We start from the raw sequence: 19,146 nt of genomic DNA, 5'->3' as shown, positions 1-19,146 counted from the left end.
GTTGGCTTCGGCAAGTTGGCCAAGCAGTTTTTATGCCGCGTGGTCCATCAGTTTGGCGATGAAATGTTTGTTGGAGATAGGCCGGTAGTTATGGGGGAGGAGTGGGTCGAGAGTCGATTTTTTGAGAATGGGTTTGATGTAGGATTTTTTTAGGGCTTTCTGTAAAGATCCTGACGTTTGTGAGTGATTAAGGATTGTGTGTGCAACGTACCTGCACAGGTGGAGGTTAGTATCTGTTTTAGCATTGAGGGTGGGCAGGGTTCTTCCGGGGAGCCTGATGGGTGGCTGACTGCTACAAGCAAGAGACATTCTTGGTGTGTGATGGGAGAGAACGAGTCAAGAAAATGTGTCTGTGAGGGGTTTTGGGCGGGAGTCTGTGGGCAAGTAGGAGGCAGCGGTATGTGTTTTAGTTTAGAGATGATGGCAGTGTGTTTTTGCCGTTGGCGGCATTGTGGAAGTGGAGCGGAAGGGTGTCGCATAGGGCTTGGCAGCTACGGGTGGGCAAGCGCGAGGTTGCAGGGGATTTGAATTCTGCTATTATTCTATGCAGTTCCTTACTCTGGGGTCAAGCATTTTGGATTGGGTTCCCATAGAATAATTTCTTGCTTTTTTTGATTTCCCATCTGTATATTCTGGATGTCCTTGCTAGGGCGGTTTTGTTCTGGGCTGATGGGTCGGCTCTCCAAGTCTGTTCCAGACGTTGCTTGAGAGTTTTGAGTGGTTTGAAATTGGTGGTGAACCACCTAGCCGTTGGTCCAGTTCTCTGTGAGGTATGTTTTGAAGGGGTGAGAGGTGTGAGGACTTTTGTAAGCCAGAGGTTGAAGGATTCTATTGCTGGTGGTCCTTCCTGGAGGAAAAGTGAGTAGAGGGAGTTAAGGAGTGAGAGTTCTAGATCTGGGGTGACTACCAGTTTGTTCCATAGTTGGAATGTAGAAGGGGGGGAGTGGCGGTGGTAGTGGGGCTTTGATCGCTGACTGCTGTGCTCAGAGGTATGAAGAAATACAGTGCGGAGTGATCAGTCCATGACAGCGGGCACGGGGCTGGGTAGATATGTTTGTGGTGGTGAATATTGCATCACGGGTTTGACCTCTAGTGTGGGGATGTGTGGTGTTTCAGGTTGAGTGATTCTAGATTGTCTATGAGCAACCTTGTCATAGGGTTTGACTGGGAGTCGAACCATATGTTGAAATCCCCTAGGATGGTGAGAGTTGGGTGTGGGATGAGGTTGGCGGCCAGTGCTTCACCAAATGTGTCTGCGAAATCTTTTTTATAGCTGGGGGGTTAGGGGGTCTGTAGATGAGTAGGAAGCTGGAAGCTGTGTGAGGTGGAAGGTGCGAGTTGGAGTTTCACCTGGAGGGATTCGTAGCCTGTGGTGCTGGTGGAGGTGTCCTTGGTTATTAGCTTGAATTGGTGTTTGTGTAATATTATGAGCCCCCCTCCCCTTCATGATCTGTTCTGGACGGTGAGAATGTAGCCAGGTGGGAAGGTCTCATGAGCGATGGGTTTGTAGTCAGAGAACCAGGTCTCAGTAATGAATAGGATGTCTGGACTTTCATCTGTGATGAGGTCATAGATGTGGAGATTATTTTTGGAAACTGACCTAGCATTGATGAGGGTGCAGGATATTTGGTGGGTTGCCCTTATGGGTAAAAGGGTGGGTAGGGTTGGGGGGGACAGCATGTTATGATGTGCGGGCTGGCAGTGCAGATGGAGCGACATGGTGAGAGGTAGAGTGTGGAGATGAAGGAACAACTGGAGTGAAGGCAGAGGGAGTGGTGGGAGAGGAGGAGGGGGAATAAAGCGATGACTGGGTTAGGTGTGGGCATTGAGGTTTCGCTCCTATACAGTGGTTGTGAACTGTGTCGGAGGATGGACGATGCTAGAGGGGGTAGTAGGTGTCTGTGGTCTCGTCCTTTCCTTGAATTATGAGCAGTCATGTTTGTGTGGGTGAGAGTGGGAGGCTCTCTGGTGTTTGGGGGTTTGGCTAGAGCTGCTCTTGCTGCTCTAAGGCTTAGGAGGTGGGAGTTGGGGGTGTTGTGTAGTTGATTGGCGACAGTGTGAGTGGAAGGTGTTGGGGGTGGTTGCTGGTGGGGTTGCAGTTGGGGGGCATATTGGGTGCCTCGATGCGTCATCCAGAGTGTTCCGGGGGATGAGGCTCTTTAATCCCTCTCTCCATCTTCCTGCTCTTAATTGCGCAGAGCGGGATGTACGGCAGGGGGAGAGTGGGACAGGTTGAGGAATGTTGGTGTTGTGAGGGCGGGGGAAAGGAGGGGGGTGAGGTTTGCACACTGAAGGTGCGCAGTGGTAGGGGGGTGGGCTGTGTGATGGCAGGGGTAGGGAATGTGTGCGGTGGGTATCATTGGACCTGATGGGGCGCCAGCGTGCTGCTCAGCTTTGGCCAGTGTGTGGCATGTTAACTATCTGGCCTATGGCACTTAATTGGCCGACCTGTTCGGGTGTGGCTAGGTTTCACTGAACTTTACAATCTGGGTGTGGGTATCAGGCTCCTATGATGGAGCACTTCTCAAATAAGAGGCTTCTGTTTTGTGGGAGAGAGGCTTAGGAATCACAGTGGAATCACGCTCTGAAACACTTGTGTGCGAGTGCGATACAAATGAAATATCAATATCAATATCAGTGCAGTTTAGGTACAGGAGAAAAACAGGGGGAAATTATAAAGGAGAAAACACAGCTCGATTTGAGAATCTTGTATAACGGGGAGAGAGGCCTACATTTCACAATGGAGTTTTTAAGTACAGGAGAAACAGGAGAAAGTTATGGGAGTAAGCACACTCAGATTTGAGAGTCCTGTAAAGTGGGAGAATGGCCTAGGTTTCACAATGCGGTTTGAGTACAAGCGAAAAAAGACACCTAGATTTGAGAGTCCTGCATAGTGGGAGAGAGGCCTGGGTTTCACAATGCAGTTTACATACGGGAGAAAACACACCTACATTTGGGAATCCTGTATAGTGGGAGAGAGGCCTAGGTTTCAAAATGCAGTATACATACGGCCAATAACCACAGTCTTATCTCAGTGTGGCAAAGACTACCATTCAACAGTGCTATGCCAGTAGGGCACTCTCTAGATGTGACGTAAGGCCTCTGAGGGTGTGGCATAGACTTATAGTCACAGTATTATCCCATTGTGGTACTTTCTAGATGTGAATGAGGTCAATTTGAACAAATATGTAAGGGTGCAATACAGGCCAAATGTACAGTACTATCCCAGAGAGGCACAGGCTAATAATCACAGTACTATCACAGAGAGGCACAGGCTAATAATTACAGTACTATTCTATTGTGGTGCTTTCCAGATGGGAATCAAACAATAGGAACAAATCTGCAAGGATGCAACATAGGCTAATAATCACAGTATTTTTACAGAGAGGCACAGGCTAATAATCACTGTACTATTCTATTGTGGTGCTTTCTAGATGTGAATCAAAACAATAGGAACACATCAGTAAGGGTGTGATGCAGACTAATAATCACAGCACTATCCCAGATAGACACAGGCTAGTAATCACAGTACTATCACAGAGAGGCTCTGGCTAATAATCACAGTACTATTCTATTGTGGTCCTTTCTAGATGTGAATCAAAACAATAGGAACAAATCTGTAAGGGTGTGACACAGGCTAATAATCACAGTACTATCCCAGAGAGGCACAGGCTAATAATCACAGTACTATCCCAGAGAGGCACAGGCTAATAATCGCAGTACTATCCCAGAGAGGCACAGGCTAATAATCACAGTACTATCCCAGAGAGTCACAGACTAATAATCGCTGTACTCATCTATTGTGGTGCTTTCTAGATGTGAATCAAAACAATAGGAACACATATGTAAGGGTGTGATGCAGGCTAATAATCACAGTACTATCCCAGAGAGGCACAGGCTAATAATCACAGTACTATCTCAGAGCGTCACAGGCTAATAATCGCTGTACTGATCTATTGTGGTGCTTTATAGATGTGAATCAAAACAATAGGAACACATCTGTAAGAGTGTGACGCAGGCCAATAATCACAGTACTATCCCGATGTAGGTAAATTTGCTATGTGGCAGGGATTTCCTGGGTAGAGTGATTGCACTTCTCCCCACCCAGACCAAACCTACCTTAATAGTATTTGCTGGTTGATGGCTGGCTACTGGCTTCCCCTGCTGACACCTGAAGACACAATCTGCAGCCGCCTCTTTAAGAGCTGCTCCTTTGTTTAGGGGCCCTTAGCAGCAGCGGCTGCACGGGCAGACGGGCTGCCCTGGTTGCAATTGTCTAATTGGGGGCATGCACCAATAAGGTCGCTTGGGAGGTCCAGGAGGCGGGGAGAGGGAGGAATCCGGAAGCAGGCACGGGATAGGGACAGACGTGCAAGGCGCGCTATTTAGTGATTTTAAACCACTAAAAATATAATTCTACAGTGGCTAGGAGCCAAAGCTGCTCTCACCTGTGCCTGATAGTACTCTGGGTGCAATGGCAGTACCCCGATCTGCACGCTGTTGGGCCTTGTTGTGCCTGGGTGAAAATCACCAATCAGGTCGCTTGTGTAACGCTCACCTGATTCCCGTAGAGGCGCCGGTCTTGACTGGGCGTATACCGTATCTTCAAAGGTGATATGTAACACACGGCTGGCTCTTTGGGCTGGACCTCTGTGCACTGTATGTCTGACTCGAAGGGTAAGATGTCTGCAGATAGAAAATATGGGATTAAGGAACTGGGTTATTGAATGTCTCTCTCTTCTTCCCTTTCTCTTCTCCTGTAGAACCCCAAAGGTTAACGCTCTCACCTTCGGTAAGCGAACGCCGTGCTCTCCATCTGCCTCGGGGCAGGGTGCTGTAACCAGTTTCTTCACTGGATAAGGGGAGCAGGCCTCTTGACTTCAGAGGACTGCTGTCCGTCGTTTACTGCACGAACGGTAAGTTTCGAGTAATTCTAATGTCTTTAAAGTCTTTAGTAATGATGTTTCTTGTTTTGCAAGGTTCCGGCGATGTCGGATGACGGGCTGAAGTGAGTTGAAGATGGAGCCCGTGTGATGAATAGAAGCGCCTGGAAGCACGTAAGTAAGCGCTTGTTGCCTGCTTCACGATGCGCTCTAACTGTCTTTTTATTTTGCAGATACAAGTTCGGAGCGGCTGCAGGGTGCTGGAATACCCACTGGGTTAGATGTGGAAAGGAGTAATGGCACGTGAGTATAAAAGTTCCCCAATGTCTTTAAACGCACCTTGTTTTGTCTTTCAGATGCGGGATGCAGCGCCGAAGGCCTCCGGAGCGTGCGAAGAGTTGGTAAGCTTTTGTCTTTCAGATGCCGGAATGCAGTGTGAAGACCTCCGGAGCGCACGAAGAGTAGGTAAGCCTTTGTCTTTCAGATGCCGGAATGCAGCGCGAGGCGTTGGTGACAGCCGATGGACCAGGTAAGTGAAGAGCTGTCACTGAAGACCGTAATGCTAACCTGTTCTTTCTTGTCTTTGTAGGTGTTGCTGAAGACTGGATTCAGGATGGTAAGCCTTTTTCCTTAGGCCCAGGATCAGATGCAGAAGACACGATGAGCGTTCTGCTGCAGAGGATGCAGAATAACGCAAAGCAAGATTCATCCATCGGGTGTGGTTTAAATAGCCTCCTGTAGTGCTTAGGTGTCTCCTTCCACAGCCACGCCTAGGTAAGAAAAGAGTTCCTGCTTTCCAGAAGAGTTCCAGTGTTCTGAATCTAGGGAGTGGCTCCTGCCCCACCCAACAGGAAAAGTAGTTCCAAACAGAAGAGGATCAGAGGCTCAACTGGCAGGCAAGTAAGCAGCATGGTCTGCTGCAGGTAAGTCCACCCAAGCATTATGAGCCCGGCGCTTCCAGCGCTGGGACTGGGCATATTTATGAGCCTGGTGCCACTGGCACCAGGACTGGGTCCAAAAGGTCCCAATTGGGACTGGTTGGCACTCGGAACCTGGGTTATGGATCTGCTTCCAAGGGAGTTGGGAAAACCCTGACCTTTTGGAAGCAGAGATCATGACAGTACCCCCCTCAAGGCCCCTCCCAAACCGGGCTTCTCCGGGGGTTTTGGCTTGTCAGGAAATGTTCGGTGAAATCTTTTGATTAGGCGAGGAGCGTGGACATATTCAGCAGGTTCCCAGGATCTCTCTTGGGGGCCGTAGCCTTTCCAGTCAATTAGGTAAAATAGTTTAGATTTGGAGATCTTGGAGTCCAGAATGCTTTTGACTTCAAACTCGAGTTCTCCTTCAACTCGGATAGGTTTTCGAGATTTAGTTAGTCGGGTTTGAGGTTGCACGGGTTTTAATAGAGAGACGTGGAAGACCGGATGTATCTTCATGTGCGGGGGCAAGTCCAACTTGACCGCTACTGGGTTTACTATGGTAGTGATGGAATAGGGACCAAGGTATCTTGGGTTGAATGTGCGTGGCCCTTTTAGAGGTAGATATTTGGTGGATAACCAGACTTGGTCCCCTACTTGATATTGAGGGGCTTCCTTCCGATGTTGATCTGCTCCTTTCTTGTATTGTTCTTTAGCCCTTTGAAGGTGAGAAACAGCTTCCTTAAAGGCTTGGGTGATTGTAGAATGCAGGTAGTCTACTGCTGGTGTTTCAAGATCTTGGAGGGGATCCAACTCCGAGATTCGAGGGTGACTGCCGTACAAAAGAAAAAACGGGGTTTTCCCAGTTCCCGAATGGACAGAGTTATTGTAGGCATATTCGGCTATCCAAAGGATGTCTTTCCAAGTTTTTTCAGTTTGTTGCAGCATGCAGCGTAAATACTGTTCCAGAGTTTGATTGGTCCTCTCGGTTTGTCCGTCGGTCTGAGGGTGGTGACTGGTCGATAGTCTCACATCAATTTGAGCCGACCGACAGCAACTTCGCCAAAAATGAGAAATAAATGGACTACCTCGATCCAAAATTAGAACCGAAGGAAAACCATGCAGTCGGACGATGTTTTCGAGAAATTCTCGGGCCAGAGTTGCTGCTGTTGGCAAGCCTTTGAGCGGAATGAAATGCGCCATCTTGGAGAATAAGTCCACGATTACTAGAATCGTATTGTATCCGGACCATGGAGGTAGATCGGTGATGAAGTCCATAGAAAGCGTATGCCAAGGCTGAGGTGGGATGTCAATAGGGCGTAAGAGGCCTGCTGGTCTTTCCTTTTGACTCTTGTTTTGGGCGCATACTCCACAGGACATTATAAAGTCTCTGATATCTTTTTTCCAAGACGGCCACCAGAAGTAGCGCTTGATCTTTTCTGAGGTCTTGGCCATACCGGGATGTCCTTCCATTAAAGAATCGTGATAACAAGAGATTACTTTTTTCTGTAAATCTGTGCTGGGTAGGTATAATCGTTCTTGGAAATACAATAAGTTGTCCTTTACTGCAAAGTCCTTTCCCTGCAGATGCCAATTCTGTATGTCTGCTGGAGTTACAAGTTGCCTAGCTTTATCCTTAACTTCCTCTATGGATTCTGTGGCGATTACACCCAGAATTCTTTGTTCGGGAATGATTGGTACAGGTTTAGGGTTGATCAAGTGTTCTTCCACTCCCATCTGAGAAAGGGTATCAGCTTTACCGTTCTTTGTACCAGGTCGATAGGTAATTATGAAGTCAAACTCGGCAAAGAATAATGCCCAACGGAGTTGTCTAGAGGATTGGGCTTTTGCGGTTTTCAAATATTGCAGGTTTCGGTGATCCGTAATCACAGTAACGGTGTGTCGGGCCCCCAGCAGATAATGCCGCCAAGCCTTAAAGGCAGACTTGATAGCCAGAAGTTCCTTGTCAGTAATCGTGTAATTGATTTCAGGAGGCGAGAATTTGCGGGACCAAAATGCCACGGGATGCAACTGATTGGTTACCGGGTCCTTTTGTGATAGAACTGCCCCCATGGCAAGGCTTGAAGCATCAGTTTCCACGATGTAGGGGAGTTTGGGGCGAGGGTATTTTAAGATTGGTGCAGAGATAAATTTAGTCTTCAAATCCTGGAAAGCTTGTTCCGCCTCGGTAGACCATTCAAAACGTTTGTTTTTCTTTAACAAGGCAGTGATGGGCTGGACTATTCGAGAGAATTCGGGGATAAACCTGCGGTAAAAGTTAGCGAAGCCTAACATGCTTTGCACACCTTTTACGGAGGATGGTGATGGCCATTTGAGAACTGCATCGACCTTCTTTGAATCCATACACACTCCGCCAGGTGATAATATGAATCCCAAGAATTCAACTTCAGTCACGTTGAAAACACATTTTTCCAACTTAGCGAAAAGTTTGTGTTGACGCAATCTTTCGAGGACCATTTTCATGTGTTTCCGATGTTCAGATTCCGATGAAGAATAAAAGAGGATGTCGTCAATGTAAACAACAACACACACATCTATGAGCTCTCTGAGGACATCGTTCATAAAATATTGAAAGGCGGCCGGGGCATTGCAAAGTCCGAAGGGCATGACCTGATATTCAAATAGCCCATACTTGGTGCAGAAGGCCGTCTTCCATTCATCGCCCTCTTTTACTCGTACCAAGTGGTAAGCTCCTCTAAGATCCAGCTTTGTATATATGCATGCTTTTCTGACTTGGTCCAGGAGTTCAGGGATCAAAGGTAACGGATATCTATTCTTAACGGTGATCTGGTTCAGGGAGCGATAATCTATACAAGTTCTAAGGTCTCCTTCCTTTTTTGGAACGAAGAACAAAGCTGAAGAAGCAGGGGACTTGGAAGGACGAATAAACCCATTTGCCAGGTATTGATCCAGGTATTGTCGAAGGTGAAGGTTCTCAGGCTCGGTGAGGGCATACATTCTACTACAAGGAGGAGTAGATCCAGGTATCAGGTCTATCTGGCAGTCATAAGACCTATGAGGAGGTAGAGAGTTAGCCTGATCCTTCCGGAAAACATCTTGGTATTCTAGGTATTCGGGAGGTAACTGGGGAGTCTCTGAAGAAATTGCTGCCAGTGCAACACCAGGTGGAGGGTGACAAGTAGAGACACATTCTGGAAACTGGACCGTTCTTGCTCGCCAATCGATCAGAGGATTGTGTTTCTCTAACCAAGGTATTCCTAGAATAATCTGAAACTGAGGGGCCTTGATCACATCGAACACAATCTTCTCATGGTGTCCATCTTGACTTACTAGCGTCACCTCTTGAGTGGTATGCGTTACTGGCCCGGAGGCTATCTCCGTACCATCCACCGTAGTAATGACGTCGTTTACAGCCTTTGGACAAAGAGTTAGATTCATCCTCAAAACCATTTCATGATCCACATATTTGCCGATGGCACCGCTGTCGACGTAAGCTTCAATTGCATGTAATCGATCCGGATTATCAGGGCTAATGAGGACCATAGGTATCACGAAATGCGAGGTCATGGAACTGCTTTTCACGCTCGGCAAGAGGACCTCTATTCTTGTCGGGCGAGGTCGTTTCCCTGCTCAGAGTTTGTAACTTTGGTAACTGCAGCTCCTACTGCCTTCTTGGCAGGTTTCACCGGACAGTCTCGAAGAAAGTGCCCTGAGTTTCCGCAATAGAGGCATAATTGCAACTGTTTTCTCCTTTCCCGCTCCTTTTGTATTAGAGGACCTTTCAGACCCCCTATTTGCATGGGTTCCCCGGAAGTCTACTCCTTTGGAAGGAGTTGGCGGTTTGGAAAATACTTGAGCATCAAACTTGGAACGATCGGCCTTCCTGTTCTGCAGTCTGTCATCTATTTGAACGACTAAGTCTATATAGTCCGAACAATCTTGTGGGGGATTCACTACTTGGGCTAACACATCTTTGAGCTCTCCACGTAGACCTCTATAAAACAGCGTAATTCTTTTGTCCTCAGGCCATTGAGTTTCCACTATCAGTCTTTTGAAAGACGCAATATAAACCAAAAGGTCTTGATTACCTTGTTGCAACGAAAGAAGCTCATTGTCCAAGGCCTGCCCCTGTGAATGTCTTGCGAACAGTTTTTCCATACTGAGCTGAAAAGCTTGAAAATCATGGAGGACCGGATCATCTTGATTTACTAGAGGGATCGACCAGTCTGCCGCATTGCCACTAAGGTACGAAAGCACGAAAGCTACTTTAGCTTGATCAGTTGGAAAGGCTGCTGGCCGGCATAAGAAATGCAACCGGCACTGATTGACAAATACTGCAAACCTCTTTGGGTCACCAGAAAATCATTCGGGTGGAGCAAGAGGTACATTCCCAGGTAGGTTGATCTGCACTGGATTCATAGAGGATGTAGAAGGAAGATTTCCCCCAGATGCGGGTAACGGGGTCTGTCCGGCTTGTGACTGTAGCAATTGTCTAGCGAGATCATCTGTTCGCTCCTTGGAAATAATCAGTTCCCTTCTTAGAGCGTTCGTTTCCTGACGGGCTGCATGCACTTCTGCCCTTAGTTCCCCAAGTAACCGGGCTAGCTGGTCGGTATCCGAGGTTTCCATAGCGCCTGGACGGGAGTTTTGTGGTAGGCTTTGCGTTCTGTAACGCTCACCTGATTCCCGTAGAGGCGCCGGTCTTGACTGGGCGTATACCGTATCTTCAAAGGTGATGTGTAACACACGGCTGGCTCTTTGGGCTGGACCTCTGTGCACTGTATGTCTGACTCGAAGGGTAAGATGTCTGCAGATAGAAAATATGGGATTAAGGAACTGGGTTATTGAATGTCTCTCTCTTCTTCCCTTTCTCTTCTCCTGTAGAACCCCAAAGGTTAACGCTCTCACCTTAGGTAAGTGAACGCTGTGCTCTCCATCTGCCTCGGGGCAGGGTGCTGTAACCAGTTTCTTCACTGGATAAGGGGAGCAGGCCTCTTGACTTCAGAGGACTGCTGTCCGTCGTTTACTGCACGAACGGTAAGTTTCGAGTAATTCTAATGTCTTTAAAGTCTTTAGTAATGATGTTTCTTGTTTTGCAGGGTTCCGGCGATGTCGGATGACGGGCTGAAGTGAGTTGAAGATGGAGCCCGTGTGATGAATAGAAGCGCCTGGAAGCACGTAAGTAAGCGCTTGTTGCCTGCTTCACGATGTGCTCTAACTGTCTTTTTATTTTGCAGATACAAGTTCGGAGCGGCTGCAGGGTGCCGGAATACCCACTGGGTTAGATACCGATGGACCAGGTAAGTGAAGAGCTGTCACTGAAGACCGTAATGCTAACCTGTTCTTTCTTGTCTTTATAGGTGTTGCTGAAGACTGGATTCAGGATGGTAAGCCTTTTTCCTTAGGCCCAGGATCAGATGCAGAAGACACGATGAGCGTTCTGCTGCAGAGGATGCAGAATAACGCAAAGCAAGATTCATCCATCGGGTGTGGTTTAAATAGACTCCTGTAGTGCTTAGGTGTCTCCTTCCACAGCCACGCCTAGGTAAGAAAAGAGTTCCTGCTTTCCAGAAGAGTTCCAGTGTTCTGAATCTAGGGAGTGGCTCCTGCCCCACCTAACAGGAAAAGTAGTTCCAAACAGAAGAGGATCAGAGGCTCAACTGGCAGGCAAGTAAGCAGCATGGTCTGCTGCAGGTAAGTCCACCCAAGCATTATGAGCCCGGCGCTTCCAGCGCTGGGATTGGGCATATTTATGAGCCTGGTGCCACTGGCGCCAGGACTGGGTCCAAAAGGTCCCAATTGGGACTGGTTGGCACTCGGAACCTGGGTTATGGATCTGCTTCCAAGGGAGTTGGGAAAACCCTGACCTTTTGGAAGCAGAGATCATGACAGCTTGGGAGGTCCAGGAGACGGGGAGAGGGAGAAATCAGGAGGCGGGACAGACATGCAGGGCATGCTATTTAGTGATTTTAAACCACTAAAAATATAATTCTACAGTGGTCAGGCGTCCTAGCTGCTCTCAACTCTGTCTGGTAGTACTTCGGGTGCAATGGCGGTAGCCCATTCTGCATGCTGTTGGGCCTTGTTTGCCTGGGTGAAAAGCACCAATCAGGTCGCTTGGGAGATCCAGGAGGTGGGGAGAGGGAGGAATCAGGAAGCAGGCATGGGAGAGGAACAGATGCGCAGGGCACGCTATTTAGTGATTTTAAACCACTAAAATATAATTCTACAGTGGCCAAGAGCCCTAGCTGCTCTCACATCTGCCTGGTAATACTTCAAGTGCAATGGTGGTAGCCCGATCTGCACGTTGTTGGGCCTTGTTGTGCCTGGGTTAAAAGCACCAATCAGGTCGCTTGTGTGGTCTGGGAGGCGGGGAAAGGGAGGAATCAGGAAGTGGGCCCGGGAGAGGCACAGACATGCAGGGTGCGCTATTTAGTGATTTTAAACCACTAATAATATAATTCTACTGAATATAACTCTACAGTGGCCCAAGGCTGCCCACTATTCAATCATTTTAGGGCTCCTGTGGTTATTCAAGCATAACCCTTACATCAACTGGAGAGCCATCACCCTTTTTTTGGGTTCAGAGCATTGTATAACTCATTGCTTAACATCAGGATCTTCGGACCTTGAATTCATCTCTATCTCGTCCTTTGGAGGATCCTCTACTACGAGCATAAACAAAATACACAAATTCTCGAGCAATTCTCGATGTTCAAGGATGTTTTTTCTGAGGCAAAATTTAAAGAACTACCACCTCACTGGAGATACGATTGTTCCATCAATATTCTACCCAGTCATCCCGTCCCTTTTGGAAGAATGTACATGTTGTCTGAACGGGAAAAGGTTGTTAATAACTGAATCCACATCTCCGACTGGGATGTGCTTGTTTTTTTTCTCCCACATGAGGGTTTCCCTGCTGTTTCTGTTACCCTGCAATCTCACACAGGGTTGACAGAGATGGTTGGAGGATTCTTATACTCATCATGTCTGACTGCATCTGAACTGGTTAGTCCATTATACGTTCGAGGGTTGGATTATTGCAAAACTTGCTAAAAACGAACACCAGTATAATCCGATTCTGTTAGAGGAAAACTCATTGGGTCTTCAATGTGTTGATAGAACTTTCCAATAATCGGGTCCACTTTTTGTGCAGTCTGCATCCTGGGCCTCTTGTCTCTTGTCTCCACTGGGCAGTTGAGAGTTCACTGTTTGCACGAGTTTGAGAACCTATTACATCTGTGACTTGGATTTCACGCAGTAGGGATTCTGTCTATATAAAATCCCCCTGCAAAGGTCCAGTTTTAGCCAGATGGACACGATTCTTCTAGTTAATCAGGTGTTTCACAAACCCATTCCTAACATAATCAGAGTCCGTGATTATGACCAGTTCTTTGAGTTGGTGGTGTACCGCAGTGAGGATGGCTTGATGTACGGCCATCCACTCTGCCACCTGACAACTTTGGGGTTCAACTTTGTAACCAGCAGAGGGCCGCATGATATCTTCACCTAGGAATTCCCAATGCCAGCCGCTAGCTCTTTTTTTCCCGTTTATGTCAACATGGTAGGGCCACCTATCCACATAAACTGTGGGCATCCCCTTGCAGATGCCATCTTCATAGACCTTGTGTGGGGAAGGTAGGCACGCCTCCGTATTGCTTTGGTCCTTAGACTTTACTCCTTGAGACACTTTTCTTGAGCACAATCATGCAAGTCACCCAATCCTTGGGCTAGAGGACGCTTCTTGCAGACATATCTAACCTCCACAGGAAAGACTTACATGGACAGAATCCAGGAAGAAATTCTGGAATTACTACTTACATTCCTGTCACTTTGTAAGTATTGCAAGGGTTGGTGATGAGTCTCTACAATGATATGCTTTGCCTGGATGAACGGGCAGTCATATTCAATGCCCATACTGTTGTCAGGAGTGCCTTTTCGCAGTCATTGAAATTTACCTCCACATAGGACATAGATTTGCTCACGTACGAGATACCTTGTTAACCTTGTTATAGATTTGATACAATACCGCTGTTAGGCAGGCATCTGAAAACCCGTTCACCAAGAAGAACTCTTTATTCTTAATAGTGTAAGGCAAACAAGGAGCTTGGCAAAGGCTTCTTTTCAGTTGTTTGACGGCCTTGGATTGCTCTGGACCCGAGTGCCACTTGACTCCAGCCTTTAATAAATGGACCAAGGGTTGAGGGACCTCTGCATAGTCTTCGGTGAACTTTCAACTATAATTAGTAAGTCCAAGAAGGCTTCTTAATTCTCTCAGAGTAGTAGGGTCTTTTAATTTCATTAGGGCTTCCACCTTCTTTGCCTGGTGATTAAGACCCTCAGCGGTGATCTCGTGCCCTAAGAAGTTCACTCGAGTCTTACACCACTGTGCCTTCCAAAAGGACAGTTTTGGTATGACTTTCTTGAACTGGTACAGACTATAGCGAATCCCTGCAATATGTTCTTCCATGGTTGAGATCTTGATCAATACATCATGTACATAGGCCAGGTTTCCCCTTTCACCCAAATCGGGCATGGCCTTATGCAGGAAGATATTGAACTCATTTCGGAGTTTATATATCCAAAGGGCGTTTGGGTCCACGTATATCGCTGACCAACCAAAGGTAAAGGTAAGCTTGTATTGGTCTTCCCTACTCACGGGTACTGTCCAGTAACTGTTGGTCAAATCAGTGTACACATTTGACCCGTGGATCTGTGCCAACCCTTGATTGATATAGGGAAGTGGCCATTTAGACATGTGAACCCGTTTGCTCAACACCCTCAGGTCTCCACATAGTGAATCAGATGAATTATCCGACAGGATTCCACGTTTTTGCTAATCTCAGTGAGTGACTACATGGAAGCGAGAGGTAACCGGTATTGTTTAAAAAATACTTGATCCCTCTATGGGTCTGTGGGTTTGGTGGTTGAGAGGATTGATGTATGTCCACAATCATTTGAGTCTATTGAAAAGATATCCTGGAAGTACAGGAAGACCTGTTTCAGTTTCTGTCTTTGTTCCTCAGTCTCACAGGCATCAGTGAAATTGATCCATTCCTCAACCATCTGCGTGAAACCTGGGAAGACCTTGGGTTTGGCAATTTCACCCATATCCTCCAGTTGTGATGAGAGATCTCTTTTCTGGAGTTAACCTGAACAGTAGGTACCATGGTTTCGAGGTAGTTGTTATTAACTCTAGCAGCATGAGCACAATGTCTCATTAGGCTCCTCACTCAGAGAAATATAGAAAGGAATTCAACTAATAGAAGTTCAAAAAGTGTTGAATATATTATGTATTCACCAAGAAAGTAATGGGTTGGTTTGATGCAGTAATACAGTTGATGACATAAACTTGTACGAAAAAAGATGGTTGCTCCAGGAGTACATAGTGGATTCTATCTTACAAACATACAATCATACTTTGCATCTGGTTGATAATTATCCTAACCAACTGATTATTAACAATTTGGCCATGGGTACACCATAAAGGGTTAACTGCTATTTCAAATGAATTTACTACTGTTACAAAGGCGACATATGTAAAGCCTTTTTCGATTCAAAAGGCATGCGTGTCCAGCCATTATAGGGGTGGGATATATATATACCCTTATTAGGTTCATAAAGTGTGTGTGCCCAGCGACATGTGTTTCAAGCAAAAGCTCTTCCTCAGGGATGTAACTATCATGGACATTGCTACAATCATAAATATACCATTGCATGGTTACATCAAAAAACTATTGCAAACAATTGTTTTTGGTGACATACTTATAACAAGAGACACAGAGATAGATAACCATGATGATCAGTAGCATTGTTGAACATATGCATGTAGTAAACAATAATATCATGAAATAATAATACATTAATTGACTCTAAATACCACCACATCCTTCCTTATGTCACAGGTTACCTCCTACACCCCATAATGGCATGAAGAGTACACCATGAAATTCCCTGTATCATGGATACAAATCAAATCTTTTCTAGAGGAATACCGTCACTGATGTTGAAACAGTAGTGAGCAATGGGCCCAATGATCTCACTACCAAAATCAACAGAATAGTGTTGGGCATCAACCGCCATTCCAATAGAGGTGTCCGCACCCAAAGTGAAACTTAGATGTTCGCGGTTATTCACCAATATTCAAATGGTGTTGTGTTCTATGTCCACTAAAGGGTTGCATACAAATATAACCCTTGTTGCAGATGAGAATTCAAATTGAGGTAGGCATCCTTATATTGGAGGTTCTGGCCTCGCTTATTTTGAGGGGAATGGTGAATTGCTGCACCTGTCATGGAATGGTGATCTCTTCTCCCACCTAAACTTCAACCACATAAGGCACATAAGGCAGCAATTGAGCTGACCGGAATGCTCTTTTGGCGTTATCAAAGCACAAGGTTACCCCAAGTTGTGACCATACTTTCTTATTAATCAAATCTAGATTAATTGCAAATTGCGAATTGATTTAGAATGTCACTACCCAAAAACAAAACGTCAAAAGGAACATCTCTAACAATCCAACAATTGTGTTCTATTATTTTATCACTAATGGAAATGTTTAGCATACACCACCTATGCAGAAAATGCTTAGAATCTGGTGTTTCCAGACCCACTTCATGGTCTGATCTTTTTGGAGTTTCCTGAATAAACCTTCGCTGATGAAGCTTTTTCAATTATTCAGGCATACTCTGGTGAGTACTGGTTCCTCCCCCTCATTTATCTGAATGGAGAAAGAAAAGTGTTTGCCCTTTTTCTGAATATCGGTCGGACTTTGGGCTTGTTTTTTCACCTTCCTCTTTCGAGGTGATTTGTTACTTTTGACTGGTAGAACATTTCAGAGTGTCCCCTTCAAGTGTGGAATGCCACTTGCAACTGGGAAGGAGGTTGATTTTCAAGAGTTGAGAAGAATTCCCATCACCAGTTTGATCTTCTTCAGAGATGATGGTGATTTCTGGGACTTGATTGCCGGTCAATAAGAGGACCGGTATCATTCAGACTCACATGATCTGCACTTCTCTTTAGATTGGGTCCAGAAGACATGGTTCACACAGTCAATCAGAGGTGATAACATCCTAAGGAAATTGTTTCCCAGTAAACAAGGAGTACCCTCTGGAGTCCCAACTATCACTGGGCACTTTAAACGTTGTCACTCAATTTCTATCTCTAGATCTGCAGTCCATTTGATGGAATTATCATTCCCATCAACTTTCTGGAGTTGTACAGGAAGAGTTCTGAAGGGAATCTTGTGACTCTACCCCATTCCTACATTCAGTTGGTCAAAGGCCTTTTTGGACAGAAGATTAGCCTGGGATCCAGTATCCACCACAGCCGATAATTCACACTAACCCTCTACCCTGATGGGGGAATACAATCTGCCCTCTTTTTCCTCAAGAGTGCAAAGAAAGTGTGAGCTATTTCCCAGCTCAGCTGTCATTTTCTTGATATTGAATTCTGTCACTGTTTTGTTTAATCTTGGGTGACTGTACGTGTCGGAGATCGGGAATCTGTAGGACGAAATGTACATCTGGCAATTTGTGTAGTTGGGGGATCTTATTTCTCCTCAGATTCTTTGTTTTCCACTTTGTCTGAAGATAGTTGTCAGAAACTGTTTGTGGGGAGAATACCTCTAAAGTTTCAATATGATCTGGCTCTCAGGTTTGGGGCCTAGGAATCTCTTGCTCTGAGACGATCTCCATACTTAATGATTTGTTAATGTGGGATCGGTCCCTGTTGGTGCGCTAGTGACCACTCTCAATTGGTTCCAAAACCAGCCTATACGTTAGTTCAGGTACCCTGGCAGCAGAAAATATCCTACCCCCTCAAACGTTCCACAAAGTTTGTATGTAACAGTACAGATAAAGAATTAAGTTTCGGGTGAATGTCATGCGCTCAAGGTCAGTTTTCTCTATGCAAGGAATATTTCACACAGACATTGCGAATGTCCAAATCAAGTAAGATATGAGTGTTGTTTATTTTCCAAAAGAACAACAGCCGACACGTGCTTCGACCTCTGGTCGTTGTCAAGGCTGTAGATATCATGTGTAATCATAACACCATTAGCGATAGTGTGCATAACATTAGAATTATCATTGAATCATAGAATTAAACATGTTGCAAAAACATGAGAGTAAATAGGTCATACCAAGTTGCATCATATACCCGGCAGGGTTTGGTGGTTTCAGTCAGAGCAGGATGAGAATTCAATGCCAAATGATAAAAAGAAAAATAGAGTTGCAATAAGCAAATTGACAATTGTTAGCCTCCCATTGTGTTCAATTACACTGATATGTGGTCTTGAAAACATTCACCCATAATACATGACCACCCAGCTGTTGAGGAGTTTGTGAGATATTCCATCAGTCACTAACCAATATATCTAGATCATAACAGAAATGTCAATATCGATAAATATATTTCCTAAATGTACTATAATGAGTTGATTGGAACCTACTCACCCTAAAGTTTGATCCGATATCATTAACGAATACTGATTGTAATTTTGTTTATGAACCCCCTTGGGCATCAATCATACTTCCAGAAGTGATGTTTATTGATACATCTGCAGTAAAGGAATGTAGATGTAACAAACTATGATGTGCTATAAGATGGCATAAACTATAAAGTGATCCTAGATTAGTTGTCTTACCTTATTATGAGATAGTGGATTAGAAGAAAACTGTGTTTCAATGGACCATTTCTGGCAAAAGTAACATTATGTGTCCTGTGAAAAATATATATAATTCGATGTATAATCATGTGGTATAATCCTAAAATTAGAATCAATAGTCATTAGAGTAATTGTATTTCTAATATAGGTGTACATAATGCTCCAATTAGCCTAAATAGTTTGTGCCCTTTATCATTATGTCTAATTTGTAAGGTTTTGGACTATGGATAAATGAGAAATAATATTATAATCAAATATATGATTGAAATATTTGTGGCCCCATCTATCAATGAATAGCGTCGTAATCCCCCCCAAATAACAATTTAATAGGAAAAAACCGATTGGAATAAAAGCATCACCAAAATATATACCTTATATACTGGGGATAAATCCCTGGAGCTTAGACTATGCAGCAATGCTTTTCAGCTTCTTCAGGAATATTAACGCCGCGATCGCGGCAAAACGGCCACATAAAATGGCGCCCGTAATGTGATGATGTCACGCGTGTGAGTAACGCGTGACGACATCAAAGTAAACACGGTGACGCGCATATCAGCGCAATTCCTCTATTATTAGCAACACGTCCGTTTTATAAAGTAAATAAGTCCCTCTTGAAGTAAACTGCTTAGGTGCACACAAAGTTACTGGTGACTTATTTAATTTCGAATTGACAGAATACACTATGGTCCAAACAATG

This window comes from Ambystoma mexicanum, chromosome 6q (genome assembly GCF_040938575.1).
Source record: "Ambystoma mexicanum isolate Mex_15411 chromosome 6q, UKY_AmexF1_1, whole genome shotgun sequence".
NCBI classification, from domain to species: Eukaryota; Metazoa; Chordata; class Amphibia; order Caudata; family Ambystomatidae; genus Ambystoma; species Ambystoma mexicanum.
This window is presented reverse-complemented; position numbering follows the sequence as displayed.